Source organism: Schistocerca gregaria, chromosome 3 (genome assembly GCF_023897955.1).
Source record: "Schistocerca gregaria isolate iqSchGreg1 chromosome 3, iqSchGreg1.2, whole genome shotgun sequence".
Classification (NCBI taxonomy): Eukaryota; Metazoa; Arthropoda; class Insecta; order Orthoptera; family Acrididae; genus Schistocerca; species Schistocerca gregaria.
The window spans coordinates 605,519,915-605,540,677 of NC_064922.1; the positions used below are offsets into that span (position 1 = coordinate 605,519,915).

The 20,763-nt window shown below is 43.8% G+C and overlaps 1 protein-coding gene across 1 annotated transcript in view; it reads right to left on the reverse strand.

Moving 5' to 3' along the window:
• Positions 1 to 20,763, reverse strand: part of LOC126353850 (uncharacterized) — a 233,863-nt gene that overhangs the window by 66,330 nt on the left and 146,770 nt on the right. The window lies entirely within an intron of this gene.

Here is a 20,763-nt window from a genome sequence, read left to right on the forward strand (position 1 = left end):
GCCACGTCGGAAGACTACAACGACTCCAAAACCGGATCCTACGGCTGGCATTGCACCTCCCTCGGGACTTCCCGTCGGACGACCTTAACCGAGTCTCCAACATTCCAACTGTTAGAGAGAGGTTTCGCCAGGCTGCACGACTCTTTTACGAGAAGAACATGCAGTCAACAAATCCGCTCCTCCGAGCACTAGGCCACCGTGTGCAGTGTCTCAACGCCACCAGATGGCCACACCTGCTTCGCGACCAATAAGTTGCAAGCACGCCAGGAACGCCGTCCCAGCAGACTGAAAGGACATAAACACAACGAAAGGACAACCCACACACACCGCCAGCTTGGAGGAATAGCCAACCAGCTTAGACTCCACCGAACAACAGAGACCAATCTGTCTCTGTCAGGCTGAAGCTGCTGCTGCTCTCCCTCCTGACGGGGAGGTCGAGTCGCGGGCACAGGACGAGGAGGCGCACACTGAGACACCCCCACTTGCTGCGGCAGCGACTGAATGCTTGCCGCTCCCTACGGAGCACAGCGTGCAGCCGGTGCTGCAGAAGGTCGCCGCGTCTCTTCGTGATGGGACATACCCACACCTGGTTCACCCCTACCCCTTCACTCCACCCAACAGGCCAAAATCACCCCTTCCTCACTAGCCTTACGGGCCAAGGCCCTTAGAGGACTGGTATCGAGGAAGGATCTGAACATCATAAATAAGTACCCCCGTTTTCACACCCACCGACTGGGAACACATCTCTGTTGTCTCAGCCCGGGGCGCGTCGGCGGGGGACACGCAACAGGAAACGCAACATGATCCAATTCTCCAGAAATTCCTGGGGCTAGGACCAAACCTCACCATGGAGGCACTAGTCAACTTCTGCGGACAGTACCCAGACTTCATAGGCCGTCGAGGCCTGTCCAGACAATCCGATCAGTGAGTTCTTCTACCCCACCCCCAGAGGTTTGCAGGAATAGCGCACAACGCTGAACCTGCGCCAACACGAGTCAGGGTAGGCTCGTATGGATGAGCAGTGAGTGAGTCAGTCGACTCGATCGAACCAAGGACCAGTGTCAGGATGCACCTGAAGAAGACAGCGACGACGCTTTTGAAATATCGTGCGAGAACGATGCGAACAGCGGCTGGATTCCATAATATCCTAGATGTCAACAGATGGCCGGTGAAGCATGAATAATTACATTATAACATTAACGCTGTCTTGACCAGGTATAGTGATGCACAAAAGTCTTTAAAAAAAGTGCCAATAAGTATCACCTTCTACCAAATTCTCGAAACAGACGTAGTGTTCACTAATTTCTGATGCAGAAGTGCTATCTAACGTCAGTATATTGAAATAAAAACCTCTTAATGAACCCGAAAATAAGTCAGTTAATAAATTAAGATTAAGGCTACTACAATTTGTTTAATACACATGGGATGACTTTTCAATGTGTTCGAAAAATAATCTGACATAAGAATAGTTTGTTTAATATATGTGGGCTGACTTTTCGATGTGTACATAAAATAATCCTTCGTACAGCTACGGCTGAAAGGAACTGAAATGTTTTGAACCATTTGTCATACAAAACAATATTTACAGAGTCATCACTCTTTCCCTGTAGTTCATAAATGACAATATATAACATGAAACTAACTAAACCATACGTAAAAGTATCACATTGCAAGGATTTCATAGACTTGCTTCGTCTAAAGAAAGTGCGTTGGTCGAAACATGCACGTAAAGCTTCATTAGCGAAACAAGCAAAAGACAGTTGTAACACAGGAAACACAACACTCTTCCGTGCATAGTTGGCAGACGTACTTGCCACATGTCGCGATGTTCATGTGGCGCACGTTTCCTGGTACGTATCGACTGCATATTGGCAGACGAAATAGGAATTCTCCTGCACGGCTGATTGTTCCAACGCTAGTGCTTGGCTGCCTATTCTGAATTCAGCCGAGCTTGGAGGGACTTTCCTATAACCAAGAACTTCGACTTAAATTGTTGCAGAAACTGTTGACCAATAAGAATGTGGAAGAGAAATCTCCGTTTGCGTATTTTCTGTACTTTTTTTGCAGACGATACTTCCATATGCTTCAAAAAGTTACCCTTTATTTTGTTTTACATTATTTTGGTATTGTTGTTGTACTGTACTGACACCTATACACACACCAAACAATGTGCATATGTGTAAAAAAATGTGCAGTGAATTTTGGAATGTGTGACACACCATAAGTGAATATCCTAACGCACTAGTATGAGAGTTTCACAAGTAAACTTCAATTTGTGGTTTTCAGTATATTCACTTCTTATTTTATATTTATTCTGATTTAAATACAAAAAAATGTCATGTTGTAGAGGAAGATGAGGAAAGCAGAGGCTTCGTTAACGCAGATACTGATGAAAGGAAATCCAGGAGTGCTTACACCGTGTAGCTGCCAACTGACTTTTCCTGCCACGAAGCTGGCTACTATATGAAGCACCGACTGCGAACTCCTAAAATATCATCATTATCAGAAGTGTTAATAACGCTACTCGATTGTTCCTTTTATGTTTACGATGCGGGCTTCAAAAGGTTTTGTTAATGTGGTTAAGATTTTGAACGAGAGTTATCTGGATGATGAGTCGACGACGTAAAGTCACTTGTAGTTGTATCGGGTATGTAATCTGATTCATGTTAACTAAGTACTTTTTGCTATAACATTAGCTTAGTTCCAATTGCAAGGGTTTTTCTCGCGATCATTAATTAGTCGCGAAATAGGGCTTGACAATTACTCTCATGCATGGGATAGTCCACATAAAGGAGCTGTAGGCTCACGAAACTTTGGAGACATCATTAATTGATCAATAAGTTCGTAACACATCGAACCGTTAAGATTGAATGATGAGTAAATGGAAGAAAATTTTGGTCAGTGCGAAGTAGCTCACCCATACCAGAGCCTTGTTTCTTGGTAGAGGTTTCTGGATCTTTTATACGGAAGGATTGTACTATGTTTGCAATGAGAGCTTAGGAAAGACTCAGATGCCTTGTTTGGGGGAGAAACGTGGGATACTGTTGTGGTGTCGGAAAGTTCGAGTAACAGCATTACTAAATTAGTACCCAACTCAACTTATAGAGCGTCAAACCGCCAATTATATTCCATGGTACAGCAAGAAAGGACAGTGCTATTTTTCACTTAATGAAAGTGTCGGTTCTAGTTTACTCATACCTATGGAAACAACTTTAAGTGTAAAGAGATGAATAGCAGCCAATACCTTAACTATTTGTTGTGAAGAATCAAAAGAATATAATTTGAGATTTAACTTTATGAGCATAAAGTGATTCCTTTCATAAAAAGTTTCTTTACAGTAATGCTTTCAAAGGGAGTAATTGCGGTACCTAACGTCTGGTCGTTTCATTCTCATAAAGATGATTATGACCAGTACTAGCTTGAAATCCGAAGGAGAAAAAGATAAGCGGATAACGCCAGGGAATACCTTGGGGCAGTACAAGGACAGCCAAATTATATGGAGATGGTTGAAGTTAAGTTGGCTGTTAAATGCCGGGACAGACGATCGTGCTTCAAATGGTTCAAATGGCTCTGAGCACTATGGGACTCAACTGCTGTGGTCATCAGTCCCCTAGAACTTAGAACTACTTAAACCTAACTAACCTAAGGACATCACACACATCCATGCCCGAGGCAGGATTCGAACCTGCGACCGTAGCAGTCGCACGGTTCCGGACTGCGCGCCTAGAACCGCGAGACCACCGCGGCCGGCAGACGTTCGTGGTACACACTATGGTTGCGCAGATGTACCTAATAATATAGTCAGATCAATGGATGGTGGAGAAGTGATCCTAACGCAAGACGTAAATTTTGAGAGTTGCAACAAAATCTAGTCCATGGCGCTGACAATTCTGAAAGGAACAAACTCGAACGGACAAGTTCGTAGTGTAAGTAACCAAAGTGATTATTACCCTGTGTGATTTCAGCCAGTGACTAAAATATGTACGGCATATTGTACGAGGCCAGTCAGCACAGATAGAGCCAGATAAATCAGCTTGCATTATACGTTTGCCATTGCAGTCAATAGTATAACTATGTGTGTTAGTTATCAAAGAACCCTTATTCCAGTCTCGCCCAACGTCAACACTATTGTTTAGATTACGTAACTGACACTCGCTTTCTGATGAAAAACGTTTCACTTCACGACAGGTTTGAACATAATCAGCCTCTCGAGACCGGTTGCAGCTCTGAAATGCTGTGGAAGTAATAAGAATGGCAGTATCATTTTAATTAAAATACGGGACATGGAGTTTGTGGAAGAAAGGTAACCAATGCCAAATTATATTTTATATGAAGAAGCAATTTTGAGAAATTAACGGAAACGTCAACTAGACAGATCATGGAAAAGGTGTATTTTCAGAAATTATTAATTGCTGTTTCAATTGTATGCAAGGTTCTGCAACAGAGCTGTTATTCTGTTAATGCCGTTACCTGAATTAGTAATTACAATAATTTTGTTTTCTTGACCGTATCAATATTATTCACTTAAGTGTTGGGTATCGAGAAAAATTGGTAGAGAATGGAAGTATTCAGTTAGATAGGAGTGTTAAATATTGAATCGTATGTCGCTGAAATGGATACAATATTCGAATTGTACATTACGTTTGTGTCTGGGTAGTAAAGAGACTGACAATTGTATTAATTTATCGTCGCCTTTAGATATCAGTGTAACAGGAGTCATATGTAAGAAGGGCTTGGACTCCGGTGTTTCTGAAATTGTGAGCTAGTGAACAGCTCGCATAGATCTGTTGTGAACATTTCCCCTTAGTGGACTGATGTCACTGCCGACGTGAACTATTGATTATGTAAGCACGTGAAGGCCAACGGACATGCTACAGCTTCACAATTAACTATCCAAACGGACCAAGGGGTAACTGGGCTCTCGTCTACCACCAAATCGGGCATTGCTTTGCATTACTTGGTGAAGCAAACCAATGCTCCTTTTACTATTACTAACGCTTCTCTCTCAACAGAAAACCGTCCATCTGGTCTGCAGTGGCGAGCCTTAACTACCGTGAGCAATGAAGGGTAGCCGTCTGCAGCGAATAACAAGTACCATTACCTGATGGGTCCAGGATCTCACAGGTACTGTAACTTACCAAAAAATGTTTACTTTGTATTCAGTAATGCCATTCAGCCTTATGAAAGTCTGTCTTGCCTAATTTGATGAGAAGATATCTTTAAGCAATAGATTCGGCCACACACGATGGTTGCGGATGACGGGGAGGGGCCTGGGACTTACAGGCAAGCTAGTACACCCCGCCACACAGCTGAAAATGTCCTACAACGGCAGGAAGACTGCGGCCAAGGCGTCGGTGTACCTTCCGGCTCTTCCAAGTCGCCAAATATTAAAGAAATTTAAAACTTGTGAAACACTTCTATGGAAGTGTTCGGCTGAATACATACCTTCACGCTTTGCAAATAGTGTTATCCCAAATATCCATATGGAAAATAGGTATCACCGAGGGATTTATCATTCTTTGATAGTTGTGATTGATTAAAACGGCTGGAACTCTCGATGCTAATGGGTATTCATAATAACATGACGTAGCACAAAAATATGTGTATATAACCAGCACACTTTGCTCTGAAAGTTAATTGCAGCTCCGCTGAAAGAAAGGAATTAGTAGAGATTAATATCTTACGTAAAAGTAAACTTTCATTTTACTATGGTGATAAGATGACATACTTTTCACACTGTATATAAAAATAGGCGATCTTAACTTTTTCTCCAAGTGATACAAGACACGAGAGGATATTTTTTCCAATTCTAGAACAGATCACAAACGGATAAAGCAGCGATAATTACTGTTTTCTAGTATTTTGGTTGGTATGCAGAATGAAGAATATTAAACTTATCCATTACGGATATTTTAGAACCCGTGACTGTTATTTGAATGTTGTTGTTGTTGTTGTCTTCAGTCCTGAGACTGGCTTGATGCAGCTCTCCATGCTACTCTATCCTGTGCAAGCTGCTTCATCTCCCAGTACCTACTACAACCTACATCCTTCTGAATCTGCTTAGTGTACTCATCTCTCGGTCTCCCTCTACGATTTTTACCCTCCACACTGCCCTCCAATGCTAAATTTGTGATCCCTTGATGCCTCAAAACATGTCCTACCAACCGATCCCTTCTTCTAGTCAAGTTGTGCCACAAACTTCTCTTCTCCCCAATCCTATTCAATACCTTCTCATTAGTTACGTGATCTATCCACCTTATCTTCAGTATTCTTCTGTAGCACCACATTTCAAAAGCTTCTATTCTCTTCTTGTCCAAACTAGTTATCGTCCATGTTTCACTTCCATACATGGCTACACTCCAAAACAAATATTTTCAGAAATGATTTCCTGACACTTAAATCTATATTCGATGTTAACAAATTTCTCTTCTTCAGAAACGTTTTCCTTGCCATTGCCAGTCTACATTTTATATCCTCTCTACTTCGACCATCATCAGTTATTTTACTTCCTAAATAGCAAAACTCCTTTACTACTTTAAGTGTCTCATTTCCTAATCTAATTCCCTCAGCATCACCCGATTTAATTTGACTACATTCCATTATCCTCGTTTTGCTTTTGTTGATGTTCATCTTATATCCTCCTTTCAAGACACTGTCCATTCCGTTCAACTGCTCTTCCAAGTCCTTTGCCGTCTCTGACAGAATTACAATGTCATCGGCGAACCTCAAAGTTTTTACTTCGTCTCCATGAATTTTAATACCTACTCCAAATTTTTCTTTTGTTTCCTTTACTGCTTGCTCAATATACAGATTGAATAACATCGGGGAGAGGCTACAACCCTGTCTCACTCCTTTCCCAACCACTGCTTCCCTTTCATGCCCCTCGACTCTTATTACTGCCATCTGGTTTCTGTACAAATTATAAATAGCCTTTCGCTCCCTGTATTTCACCCCTGCCACCTTTAGAATTTGAAAAAGAGTATTCCAGTCAACATTGTCAAAAGCTTTCTCTAAGTCTACAAATGCTAGAAACGTAGGTTTGCCTTTTCTTAATCTTTCTTCTAAGATAAGTCGTAAGGTCAGTATTGCCTCACGTGTTCCAACATTTCGACGGAATCCAAACTGATCCTCCCCGAGGTCCGCATCTACCAGTTTTTCCATTCGTCTGTAAAGAATTCGCGTTAGTATTTTGCAGCTGTGACTTATTAAACTGATAGTTCGGTAATTTTCACATCTGTCAGCACCTGTTTTCTTTGGGATTGGAATTATTATATTCTTCTTGAAGTCTGAGGGTATTTCGCCTGTCTCATACATCTTGCTCACCAGCTGGTAGAGTTTTGTCAGGACTGGCTCTCCCAAGGCCGTCAGTAGTTGTTGTCTACTCCGGGGGCCTTGTTTCGACTCAGGTCTTTCAGTGCTCTATCAAACTCTTCACGCAGTATCGTATCTCCCATTTCGTCTTCATCTACATCCTCTTCCATTTCCATAATATTGTCCTCAAGTACATCGCCCTTGTATAAACCTTCTATATACTCCTTCCACCTTTCTGCCTTCCCTTCTTTGCTTAGAACTGGGCTGCCATCTGAGCTCTTGATATTCATACACGTGGTTCTCTTCTCTCCAAAGGTCTCTTTAATTTTCCTGTAGGCAGTATCTATCTTACCCCTAGTGAGATAAGCTTCTACATCCTTACATTTGTCCTCTAGCCATCCCTGTTTAGCCATTTTGCACTTCCTGTCGATCTCATTTTTGAGACGTTTGTATTCCTTTTTGCCTGCTTCATTTACTGCATTTTTATATTTTCTCCTTTCATCAATTAAATTCAGTATTTCTTCTGTTACCCAAGGATTTCTAGCAGCCCTCGTCTTTGTACCTACTTTATCCTCTGCTGCCTTCACTACTACATCCCTCAGAGCTACCCATTCTTCTTCTACTGTATTTCTTTCCCCTATTCCTGTCAATTGTTCCCTTATGCTCTCTCTGAAACTCTGTAGAAACCCCTGGTTCTTTCAGTTTATCCAGGTCCCATCTCCTTAATTTCCCACATTTTTGCAGTTTCTTCAGTTTTAATCTACAGGTCATAACCAATAGATTGTGGTCAGAGTCCACATCTGCCCCTGGAAATGTCTTACAACTTAAAACCTGGTTCCTAAATCTCTGTCTTACCATTATATAATCTATCTGATAACTTTTAGTATCTCCAGGGTTCTTCCACGTATACAACCTTCTTTCATGATTCTTAAACCAAGTGTTAGCTATGATTAAGTTGTGCTCTGTGCAAAATTCTACTAGGCGGCTTCCTCTTTCATTTCTTAGCCCCAATCCATATTCACCTACTATGTTTCCTTCTCTCCCTTTTCCTACACTCGAATTCCAGTCACCCATTACTATTAAATTTTCGTCTCCCTTCACTACCTGAATAATTTCTTTTATTTCATCGTACATTTCTTCAATTTCTTCGTCATCTGCAGAGCTAGTTGGCATATAAACTTGTACTACTGTAGTAGGTGTGGGCTTCGTATCTATCTTGGCCACAATAATGCGTTCACTATGCTGTTTGTAGTAGCTTACCCGCATTCCTATTTTCCTATTCATTATTAAACCTACTCCTGCATTACCCCTATTTGATTTTGTGTTTATAACCCTGTAGTCACCTGACCAGAAGTCTTGTTCCTCCTGCCACCGAACTTCACTAATTCCCACTATATTTAACTTTAACCTATCCATTTCCCTTTTTAAATTTTCTAACCTACCTACCCGATTAAGGGATCTGACATTCCACGCTCCGATCCGTAGAACGCCAGTTTTCTTTCTCCTGATAACGACATCCTCCTGAGTAGTCCCCGCCCGGAGATCCGAATGGGGGACTATTTTACCTCCGGAATATTTTACCCAAGAGGATGCCATCATCATTTAATCATACAGTAAAGCTGCATGTCCTCGGGAAAAATTACGGCTGTAGTTTCCCCTTGCTTTCAGCCGTTCGCAGTACCAGCACAGCAAGGCCGTTTTGGTTAATGTTGCAAGGCCAGATCAGTCAATCATCCAGACTGTTGCCCCTGCAACTACTGAAAAGGCTGCTGCCCCTCTTCAGGAACCACACGTTTGTCTGGCCTCTCAACAGATACCCCTCCGTTGTGGTTGCACCTACGGTACGGCTATCTGTATCGCTGAGGCACGCAAGCCTCCCCACCAACGGCAAGGTCCATGGTTCATGGGGGGGGGGATATTTGAATGTAAAAACATAAAACGGCAACTAATGACTTCAAGTGGTTTTCTGGAAGCTACATCACTTTTTCTAGCATAATGCTGGGTGCTGGCTTGCGATATTATGGGTAGCTTTTTTCTGGTAGCGTCCATCTGCCTGCTTTCATTTTGATGGCCAGTTGGTGCATCACTTTACACACTTTTACACAATCTGTATGCATTTACACTGTGATAATGAAACTGTAAATGCGTACATACCGTGTAAAAGTGTGTGAAGTTATGTACCAGCTGGCCGTCAAAATGGAAGCAGACAAATGGACACTTAACAGAAGAAGCCACCCATGCTGTCGCAAGCCAGCGCCCAGCATTGTGCAAGAAAAAGTGATGTAGCTTCCATAGAAACATCCGAAGATGAACCTGGAAAAGTTCACAAACCGGTTACGGCACAATAAATAACTAGCAGTATTAGGTATTTACACGAAGAATATTGTTTTGCGCCACCGTATTATGAATTTGTTGACGTTATCTACCAGCCATTTTTCACTTTGACTGTTATTGTGTTGGCTAATGCATTTTACGAGCAACTCCCATACACGGTCAATAACGATATTTCCTGGGAGATTAAAACTATGTGCCACATCAGGACTCGAAACTTGGGCCTTTGCTTTTCGTTGGCACGTGCTCCGCCAAATGAACTATCCAGCCACGATTCACGACTTGCCCTCACAGCTTTACTTCTGCCAGTACCTCGTTACCTACCTGCTACGAGGGCGGGCTGTGAGTCGTGCTTCCATAATTCAATCGGCAGAGCATTTGCCTCCGAAAGCCCTCGGTCCCAGGTTCGAGTCCCGGTCCGATATAGGCTTAATCTGTCAGGAAGCTTCAATTCAACATACACTCCGCTGCAGAGTGAAAATTCATTCTGTTGTTAAATAATACTACAGTTTGAAACCCACTCTGTCTCTCTGACTAAATCAACTCGGTCTGGACATGTAAGTAATGTCCTGGTGTTCTCTTATGTCGTCCGCTGACTTCTCTTCGTGGAAGGGGGAGTGTCATTCATAATAAGGCAAATAATTTCCAGTATCATCAGAGAATGTGGTCCGATTAATCAACGAACCTCTGCGGATGTCGTTGAGGTCCATAGTCCACGAATGTTCATTCCTGTCCGTATCATAAATCCATCACCAGTATATAGCTCTTTCCAGATGTAAACATTTCAGTAGGGAGATTACATCGAAAAACACAACTTACCAGAGAAAAAAAGTCTACATCGCTTGTCACGAAATTCTTCGGCTGGACATCCACTCCATATCCACTTGCTACCATCGACCAAAATCATTATGGTACAGTATTTTTATCAGGATTGACACCATGTGCACACGTAAATTTAAGTCTATTATAATGAAGACGATCTGAAAAAATTTTGTCTGTTGTTCTGTGCCCTGTTGTCGTCTGAAACGCTCGTTGCTCTATGCCAAATATTTATGTCAACTGGCTGAGAGGAACAGATGTTGACTATTTTGTTGATGAGTCATAACCCTGTAGCACGTCCCATTGCTAAAAGGGAATGCACAGTCGTGAAACTACACTCCACCGTTGCTCTTTCCATATCTCTGTGTGCTACAACCATCGATTTCCTTATTGATGAAGTTACGTTGAAGAATGAACAACACATCATTAAATTTCTTTTTTCTTGAGAAACTTCTGTCCATCCTTTTGTTTTTCAACGAAGCAACGCGTATATTCCAGGCGCATAATGTACCCTCATGGGTTAAGTTAGTGACTGAGTTGGAACGTATACACATGAAGCTGTATGTAATCTTTTGGAATCTATTACACTCTGCTTTTCGGAATGCAAAACTGTTGTGACATGACGGATTCTGTTTTTCCAATATTGCGATATATTCCTATTTGACCACCATGTGACTCCAGGAAATAATTGCAGAACAAACATCTAATAAACAAAAGAAAAACAAAAAATGGTTCAAATGGCTCTGAGCACTCTGGGACTTAACATCTTAGGTCATCAGTCCCCTAGAACTTAGAACTACTTAAACGTAACTAACCTAAGGACATCACACACATCCATGTCCGAGGCAGGATTCGAACCTGCGACCGTAGCAGTCCTGCGGTTCCGGACTGAAGCGCCTAGAACCGCACGGCCACCACGGCCGGCAAAAGAAAAACAAATTAACACTAAAAGCGAGAGTGGAAGGGAGTGATTAGTTGCTGCACGGTCAGCACGAACAGCTAAAGAAATCTGCAGTGGTTCTGAAACACCTCTGCAACGATTAGAAGGAAGATAGAAAGAAAATAAAAAGTGTACAAGTGCTAGTAGGATTAAGGTTCCGTACAAACGTAATTACGTGAACAGAGAATTCACCTATAGGTTTCGATGACTAAGTTTCAAAATATGTGACATACGCAGCTGTATTTTTTGACTGCATTGACTTAGAAGCTTAAATTTTTTACACCGTGAAGGGATCATAGACGTTATTATTTGACATAAATTTCAACTTGATACCTCAAACTGTTCTTGAGAAAAAAAGGCTGTTAACAGACGGACAGATGGATTACAAAGTGATCCTATAAATGTTCCGTTTATAGCGATTGAGGCACGGAACCCTAAAAAGAAAAAGAAGCTATGAGCTAGTCCCAAGTTATCATAACAATTTGGCACAACAGGATACCGACCAAACGAATGAAGTGGTACACTGGTAAAGAGGCCGGACTCCCATTCAAGAGGAACGGGTTCCAGTCCAGTATGTTTCCGCGGTTTCCCTCAATCGCTATCGCTTGAATCTAAAAGACGAAACCGATTTTCTTCCCCATTTTTAGCCAATCCGAACTTCTGCTCCGTAGTAGTGCCTTCTTCGTCAGCGGGTTTAAGACTCTAATCCTTGTTAAAAGAGACAGGTAAAAATACACGCACAAATTTCAGTTGCAAGAAGCAAACAGTTGCAGTCAGCACGAAGATCATCAGTAATGGAACAGTGGCTCACGTGAAAAAAGATGAGAAAAGGAAATTTGCCGTTCATCCCTGAAAAACCACTCAGCCACTCGCCCGGTAATAAAGAAATAACGAAACCAGGAAGATAATACAGGATTGGAACCTCGCCACTCCCAAAACATGACTCACCCTCTCCCTCCGAGATAGTGAAGGCTGCAGGCTATGCTTCTTTCTTACTACATCCGTGAATGGAAGAGGAAGGGACAGATAATACTTAAGTGTCGCCACAAAGTAGTTTAATAAAAAGTAGGATCATTGACAAAAAATAGGTAATAGTGATAATTTTTACTGAAAGATAACTGAAGGAGGGGATACAGAGGACACTGCACGAAAATAACGAACATTAATATGACAGTCAATAGTGTATGCTTCAGTAATCGAAACAGCAACACACCATAGCGCATGAATGTTTACTCTGAATGCCACGATGCATATAATAATAATAATAGCAATAATAATAGTATCTGTGGGGCAATGAACGAAATAAATGCCTCTGAATACTGTTTGCAAAGAGATGAAGATAACCGCCCGTGAAAGAAAATTCGCGCCGCTGCCGTTCTCAAGTGTCAGGCGTTCCAATAAGCCGGCGTACCAGACATCTAGTAAGACGTCGCTAAGCGAAAACCTCAGCCCGCTGCATTTCAAAGCTCTCAAAGATAACAGAAGCAAAGTAAACGGGAGTAACGGCGCTGCGCGGCGCGGCAGGCGCGTGTTTACGAGAACATCTGCGGCGACCTCTGGCCTGGGCGGAGGGTGCGGCGGCGGTTGACGACGACGGGCTCGTCTCCCGAAATAGCTGTGAGGCACCAGCAGGCCGCAAGGCAAAAACTCACAGCTGGCCGCTTCTTGCGGCAGATCGCGTGCCAGCCGCGGAAGCGTCAACACACGCGGCCCCACCAGCAGGGACGGCACAAGAGCCAGAGCAAAACGGACTCACCGAGTATGTAAGATGTTCACCGGAAGAAATATCGTTCGCACCCTTGACAGAGTACACTGAACGCTTTAGAACGATGTAGATAGTGCAGAGTTACTACCACGCGTCATGTGATCCTCCGCCTCTGACGTAAGTTTTGGCATTAAAGTGGTCTGTATGAGCCAGTATGGAACCGCCCCGGTAACCACGGTCGACGTGGAGCATCCCAAAAAAGAAAAACGAACTGTGTTATTTCGACGTTCCCGCGACCATACCGTGATTCAAGATGCCCGGCTGGCGTATCAACGCGGACTTTCCAACGGATCTACAAGGAGAGGTGGACCGTTAACACCCGTGAAGCATGGTGTAAGAACTGATAGGGACCGGAAAGTAAGTTATGTTGTGAGAGTCTGCAAGTCCATCTCAAGCAGTCTCTTAGCGAATACTGCTAAGACAACTGCATGCAACTGCCATGTGGAGTCGGAAATTTCGCCAAAGACAAGTCCCCACAACGGACATCAAGCTGTAAGGCTTCAATGTTACAAACAACAACCAATCGCAAAGATGTAACGTAATTAGCCTCCACACTATTAATTCTTAATTATTCTGAAGATATACACTCCTGGAAATTGAAATAAGAACACCGTGAATTCATTGTCCCAGGAAGGAGAAACTTTATTAACACATTCCTGGGGTCAGATACATCACATGATCACACTGACAGAACCACAGGCACATAGACACAGGCAACAGAGCATGCACAATGTCGGCACTAGTACAGTGTATATCCACCTTTCGCAGCAATGCAGGCTGCTATTCTCCCATGGAGACGATCGTAGAGGTGCTGGATTCAGTCCTGTTGAACGGCTTGCCATGCCATTTCCACCTGGCGCCTCAGTTGGACCAGCGTTCGTGCATGACGTGCAGACCGCGTTAGACGACGCTTCATCCAGTCCCAAACATGCTCAATGGGGGACAGATCCGGAGATCTTGCTGGCCAGGGTAATTGACTTACACCTTCTAGAGCACGTTGTGTGGCACGGGATACATGCGGACATGCATTGTTCTGTTGGAACAGCAAGTTCCCTTGCCGGTCTAGGAATGGTAGAACGATGGATTCGATGACGGTTTGGATGTACCGTGCACTATTCAGTGTCCCCTCGACGATCACCAGAGGTGTACGGCCAGTGTAGGAGATCGCTCCCCACACCATGATGCCGGGTGTTGGCCCTGTGTGCCTCGGTCGTATGCAGTCCTGATTGTGGCGCTCACCTGCACGGCGCCAAACACGCATACCACCATCATTGGCACCAAGGCAGAAGCGACTCTCATCGCTGAACACGACACGTCTCCATTCGTCCCTCCATTCACGCCTGTCGCGACACCACGGGAGGCGGGCTGCACGATGTTGGGGCGTGAGCGGAAGACGGCCATACGGTGTGCAGGACCGTAGCCCAGCTTCATGGAGACGGTTGCGAATGGTCCTCGCCGATACCCCAGGAGCAACAGTGTCCCTAATGTGCTGGGAAGTGGCGGTGCGGTCCCCTACGGCACTGCGTATGATCCTACGGTCTTGGCGTGCATCCGTGCGTCGCTGCGGTCCGGTCCCAGGTCGACGAGCACGTGCACCTTCCGCCGACCACTGGCGACAACATCGATGTACTGTGGAGACCTCACGTCCCACGTATTGAGCAATTCGGCGGTACGTCCACCCGGCCTCCCGCATGCCCACTATACGCCCTCGCTCAAAGTCCATCAACTGCACATACGGCTCACGTCCACGCTGTCGCGGCATGCTACCAGTGTTAAAGACTGCGATGGAGCTCCGTGTGCCACTGCAAACTGGCTGACACTGACGGCGGCGGTGCACAAATGCTGCGCAGCTAGCGCCATTCGACGGCCAACACCGCGGTTCCTGGTGTGTCCGCTGTGCCGTGCGTGTGATCATTGCTTGTACAGCCCTCTCGCAGTGTCCGGAGCAAGTATGTTGGGTCTGACACACCGGTATCAATGTGTTCTTTTTTCCATTTCCAGGAGTGTGGTTTCATAACAGCACTTGTCCGAGAACTGTCTGCCTGTCTGCCTGTATAGCCACTAAAAGTATTTAGTACATCACTATAAACGGTTAGAAGGGATGTGCCCAGAAACACATCTGCAACGTACTTTAGATCGATCTGCTAGTGATCGAAGGCGGAGCAACAACAGCTGTACATGATCGAGTTAAAAGAGTAACCAACTTTGTTGGCTCTGTGTACTCATAGTCCAGTCTCACGTAATCGACGTCTTATACCTCTCTTACCTTACCTGATCTGCGCTCTACCTGGTGTGGCATGATTAATCTCTGCCAATACTCAACAGAACTTCGACAGGTTCGTTCGCCACCAAATAAATAACACGCTTCTGTGCTAAAAATACACTATATTGTTGAGGCCACTTGTAATCCAGTTAGTTTGGTGTACATTAGTTACAAGAAACATGCACAGATACTATCGTTTCACACCAGATTCCAAGAGCTTAGACAGTAGTTCCTGATTCTGATTGGAAAGATCCACTTTTAGATTTGACTCACTTACGACTCCCATTTAATATCACCATAATACTGCTCTGCCCCACACGGTATAGAGAAACAGCATGCCAGGATAACTCTGTCAACGAACGAGAACGTCAGGTCTTGAGACGAATCCAACCTATTCTTACTTAGGGATGTCTGCCCCCGCTACTGCGTTTTACTTTTAGTTTTTATCCGATAGTATCTTTGCATCAAGATTCCAGAACCTTTCTACGCCTCGCTCGGACTTGCAGTTTTCCGCCTCCACAGCGGCCATCCGTGCTACGATGGTGGGACGCGATTGTCGTGATCTCCGACGAATTCTTATGCCGGCACTCAATTAAAATTTAACTATCTACCGATCCAGAGGTCGGATTACGATACTGTTTGTAGCAATCAACATTAAATTAAATACAGTACACATTAATCATACGTTCCACTGTCCTTTCTTAGTGTAATGTAATGACTTGATTACTAAAATTAAACAGTAGGAAATGAGTGTGGTCAGTGAGACAGCAGGTCATTGCCACGTTTCAGTATGTGTCTCTGTATGAGCCCTAATTTCTCTCCTCTTGTCTTCTTGGTTTCGCGAAAATGTCGTCGTCATCTCTCCAGGGATTCGTATCAGAGTTTGTGAAGTATTTCCGTAATAGTCGCGTGTTGATGGTATCTAGCAGCACGCCTCTGAGCTGCTTCGATGCCTTCCTTTAACTTGATTTGATGGGCGTCCCAAACAATCGAGAAGTCCTCAAGAATAATAGCAAAAATTCTTTATGTCCGCTCTCCTTTATAGATTAGCCACACTTTCCTAGAATTCTTTCAAAAAGCCGAAATAGACCAATCGCCTTCCCTGATACCGTCCTTATGCGCTCCTTCCATTTTATGTCGCTTCGCAACGTTACTTTAGATATTTCATCGAAGTGACTCTGTCAAGCAACACACAATTAACACGGTATTCGACCATTAAAGTATTGTTTTCCCCGATCATCTGCATTATCTTACAGTTTCCTGCTGTTAGAGCAAGCTGCCATCCATCACAACAAATAAACATTCTGTCTAAATCATTCTGTATTCTCCTCCAGTCACTCAACGACGTCACTTTCCCGTACCCTGCAGTGTCATCAACAAAGAGCCGCACACTGCTACCTCCTCCCTGTCAGATCGTTTATGTATGGAGTATAAACAGCGAGAGCGCCCCTATCACACTTCCCTGGGCACTCCTAACGTTATCGCCTTGCTTCTGATGAACGGTAGACGGAAATGCACTGGTTGATGTTAACGTATTTTGCGGACTACAAGTCGCACTTTTTTCTTCGAAAAATTGCCTCCAAAATTCAGATGCGTATTATGTTCGAAATTAACATATAAATGACAAGTGTTTGATTTAAAATTCCCTCCAGTCTTTAAAAAATGGTCATATATTCGGTGGTGCTGGAAAAGAATCTCTGTCTGCAACACTGAATTCAACTGCCAGCAACACTGCACCAATCGACGAACATGCGTTCTGGGATTCACAAGCTTGCTAATACTGTCTCTCTCCCGCCCCTTCATCACATACCCAGAAAACTGTCTAGCCTATGTCGCGTCATTGCAGTCTACGGTGGGGCCATGTATATGATAAGGGCTGTAAATCTAAAGTAACAACATATGCAGAAGAACATGGAAACAGAGCAGCTGAGCTAAATTTCGGCCCTCCGCAAAAAAAAAAAAAAAAAAAAAAAAAAAAAAAAAAAAAACATTCGCGATTGGCGGGGTAGTAAAGAAGAACTGAAAAGAATCAGGAAGACTAAATGCGCAAATAGAGCACTGAATGCAAAAGGACCAACACTAGAAGATGACGTATTCATATGGATTCAAGGACATCTGCAAAATGGCATTGGAATTAATATAAAAATTATTGACATACATGTTCGTAAGCTAGCGCTACAGTGGAACTTGACAGACTTGAAGGTTCAAATGGCTCTGAGCACTATGGGACTTAACATCTGAGGTCATCAGTCCCCTAGAACTTAGAACTACTTAAACCTAACCAACCTAAGGACATCACACACATCCATGTCCAAGGCAGGATTCGGCCACAGCGGCCGGCTTGGTGAAAAGCAACCGCTATTCCATAGCCCTGGGGCTTAATGGCTGATGGGTTTGAATTTTGTATGGGAGGAAACGCAGGTCTTCAACAACAATTTGTCGCAGTGTCTCCCAGTTGATTCCTACCATCGATTTCGTGAGGCTATTTGAAGCACAGCGCGTGTCTTCTCGATGTTTTCAGACTTTTTTTGAATGACCGACTTGGCCAACACTGTCATCACGAACACTATCCATTCTCTTAAACTTGCCGATCAATTTCTTGATCGTTAGCACACTTAGACAGGTTGACTTCAGCTTGAACTCGGTCGCAAACATCCTTTGAGTCGCTGCTGGGCTAATGTTACTCGCACAGCAGGCCTTCACAAGCGCTATACGCTCAGGCACGCTCTACCGTGGCGTTTTCACGTCCAAATGGGCAACAACAATAAGGCGCGTGCACATTCGCATACTTATACCCATCATGCCCCGCGGCCAACCGCGCAGTTTGAACGTCCTAGCGCAAACCGCTGAGAAGTTGTGACGATTTTAATTCAAATAGTTCATTAACTGTCACTCCGTAACTGCAGAGAACGCTGTTCTCACGACTGACGCTTGCAGCGTATCTAGGGCATTGTACAGGTGCTGTTCGTGGACACCTATAACAGCGCAACCTGCAGGTTTGAGCAACATCTGCATTCATGTCCAATTATGCATTTCTCGCTGTGTCTCCACATATTTGTCCTACCTTGTACATCCGTTTTTACAGGTACTACTGACCATGAAAGTCGCTAAACCAAGAAGAAATGCAAATGATAAACGGGTATTCATTGGACAAATATATTATACTAGAACTGACATGTGATTACACTTTCAAGCAATTTGGGTGCATAGATCCTGAGAAATCAGTACCCAGAACAACCACTTCTCGCCGTAATAACGGCCTTCATACGCCTGGGCATTGAGTCAACAGAGCTTGGATGGCGTGTACAAGTACAGCTACCCATGTAGCTTCAACACGATACCGAAGTTCATCAAGAGTAGTGACTGGCGTATTGTGACGAGGTAGCTGCTCGACCACCATTGACCAGACATTTTCAGTTGGTGAGAGAACTGGAGAATGTGCTGGCCAGGGCAGCAGTCAAACATTTTCTGCATCTGTAGGGTTTCGCAGGGATAGAATGAAGGGTAGAGCCACGGGTCGTAACACATCTGAATTGTAACGTCCACTGTTCAAAGTGCCGTCAATGCGAACAAGAGCTGACCGAGACATGTAACCAATGGCACCTCATACCATCACGCCGGGTGATACGCCAGTATGACGATGACGAATACACGCTTCCAGTGTGCGTTCACCGCGATGTCGCCAAAAACGGATGCGACCATCATGATGCTGTAAATAGAACCTGGATTCACCCGAAAAAATGATGTTTTGCCATTCGTGCACCCAGATTCGTCGTTGGCTTTCCTGTCTGTGATGCAGCGTCAAGGCTAGCCGCAGCCATTGTCTCCGAGCTGGTAGTCCATGCTGCTGCAAATGTCGTCGAACTGTTCGTGCAGATGGTTGTGGTCTTGCAAACGTCATCATCTGTTGACTCAGGGACCGAGACGTGGCTGCACGATCCGTTACACCCATGCCTGTCATCTCCCTGTCATCTCGACTGCTAGTGCTACGAGGCCGTTGGGATCCAGCACGGCGTTCCGTATTACCCTGCTGAACCTACCGATTCCATGTTCTGCTAACAGTCATTGGATATCGTTCAACGCAAGCAGCAATGTCACGATACGATAAATCGCAATCGCGATAGGCTACAATCCGACCTTTATCAAAGTCGGAAACGTGATGGTACTCATTTCTCCTCCTTACACGAGGCATCACAACAACGTTTCACCAGGCAACGCCGGTCAACTGCAGTTTGTGTATCAGAAATCGGTTGGAAACTTTCCTCATGTCGGCACGTTGTAGGTGTCGCCACCGGCGGGAGACTTGTGAGTATGCTCTGAAAAGCTAATCATTTGCGTATCACATCATCTTCTTCCTGTCCGTTAAATTTTGCGTCTGTTGAACGTCATCTTAGTGGTGTACCAATTTTAGTGGCCAGTAGTGTATATTGATTTCATTACTTAACCATCCTCTGAAACAATGCTGCTACGGATCATATAATATGCAGTAATTCCATAAATAGACTAGTGGCCACATCTCCATATAAACTTTGTTGATAAACTTCTTTAAAAATCAGTTTATAATATGTTTGACACTGTATCGGGGCACTTTTATGGAATACTTGACGTAAGTTGGAGCATGGTCGTAACTTTTGTAAATGTAAAGTCATAGATGTTGTATAGTGCAATACAGGCTTAGGACAATGAGGCATTGGTTCAGATGCTATCCGGGAGAGTGTGTTTCATACAACGGCCTGTACTTCCTAATTTAGCTGTCTCACGATTTCTTTAATTCATTCTTCTTGAACGCTATACTAGTAGCTTCATCTAGTCCACGATCGATATCCAGTCCCATCCTTGTGAAGTTCCATCAGTGCCACTTGTACAATTGCCTCTGTGTCGACGAAAAATTAATCGCCTATCACCCGTCCTTCCTTTTTGTAAAATGTAGTGTGTTCGCCAGCTATACGTCAGAGTCCAATGGATGTTTTAAAACATGTCATTGGTCGATCTTAAGCGTTTCATAATGCATAATAAAGTAAAGAAAGTAAATTATCGTCTTTAAAAATACGTTTTAATCCATCCTTTGTTCCTCATATGTATTTTTTGAATTTACTTCCACTCTTGCAGTTTCGAAGGTCTGAAATAACATTTTCTTAACGAATGCTCAATAAACAATGTTAATGAGCATAGGGTTAAGTATTGTGAGGCATTATAAGCAGTCACTGATGAAGCATGTTCTTTCATAATGCTTATTGTACTGGGGAAAATTGTACTGGGGACCTAACAACATATTAACTTTGACAAATGAGCGAAAATCTATTTAGGTTTGCACTTCCTTTTTCATAGTGTTGT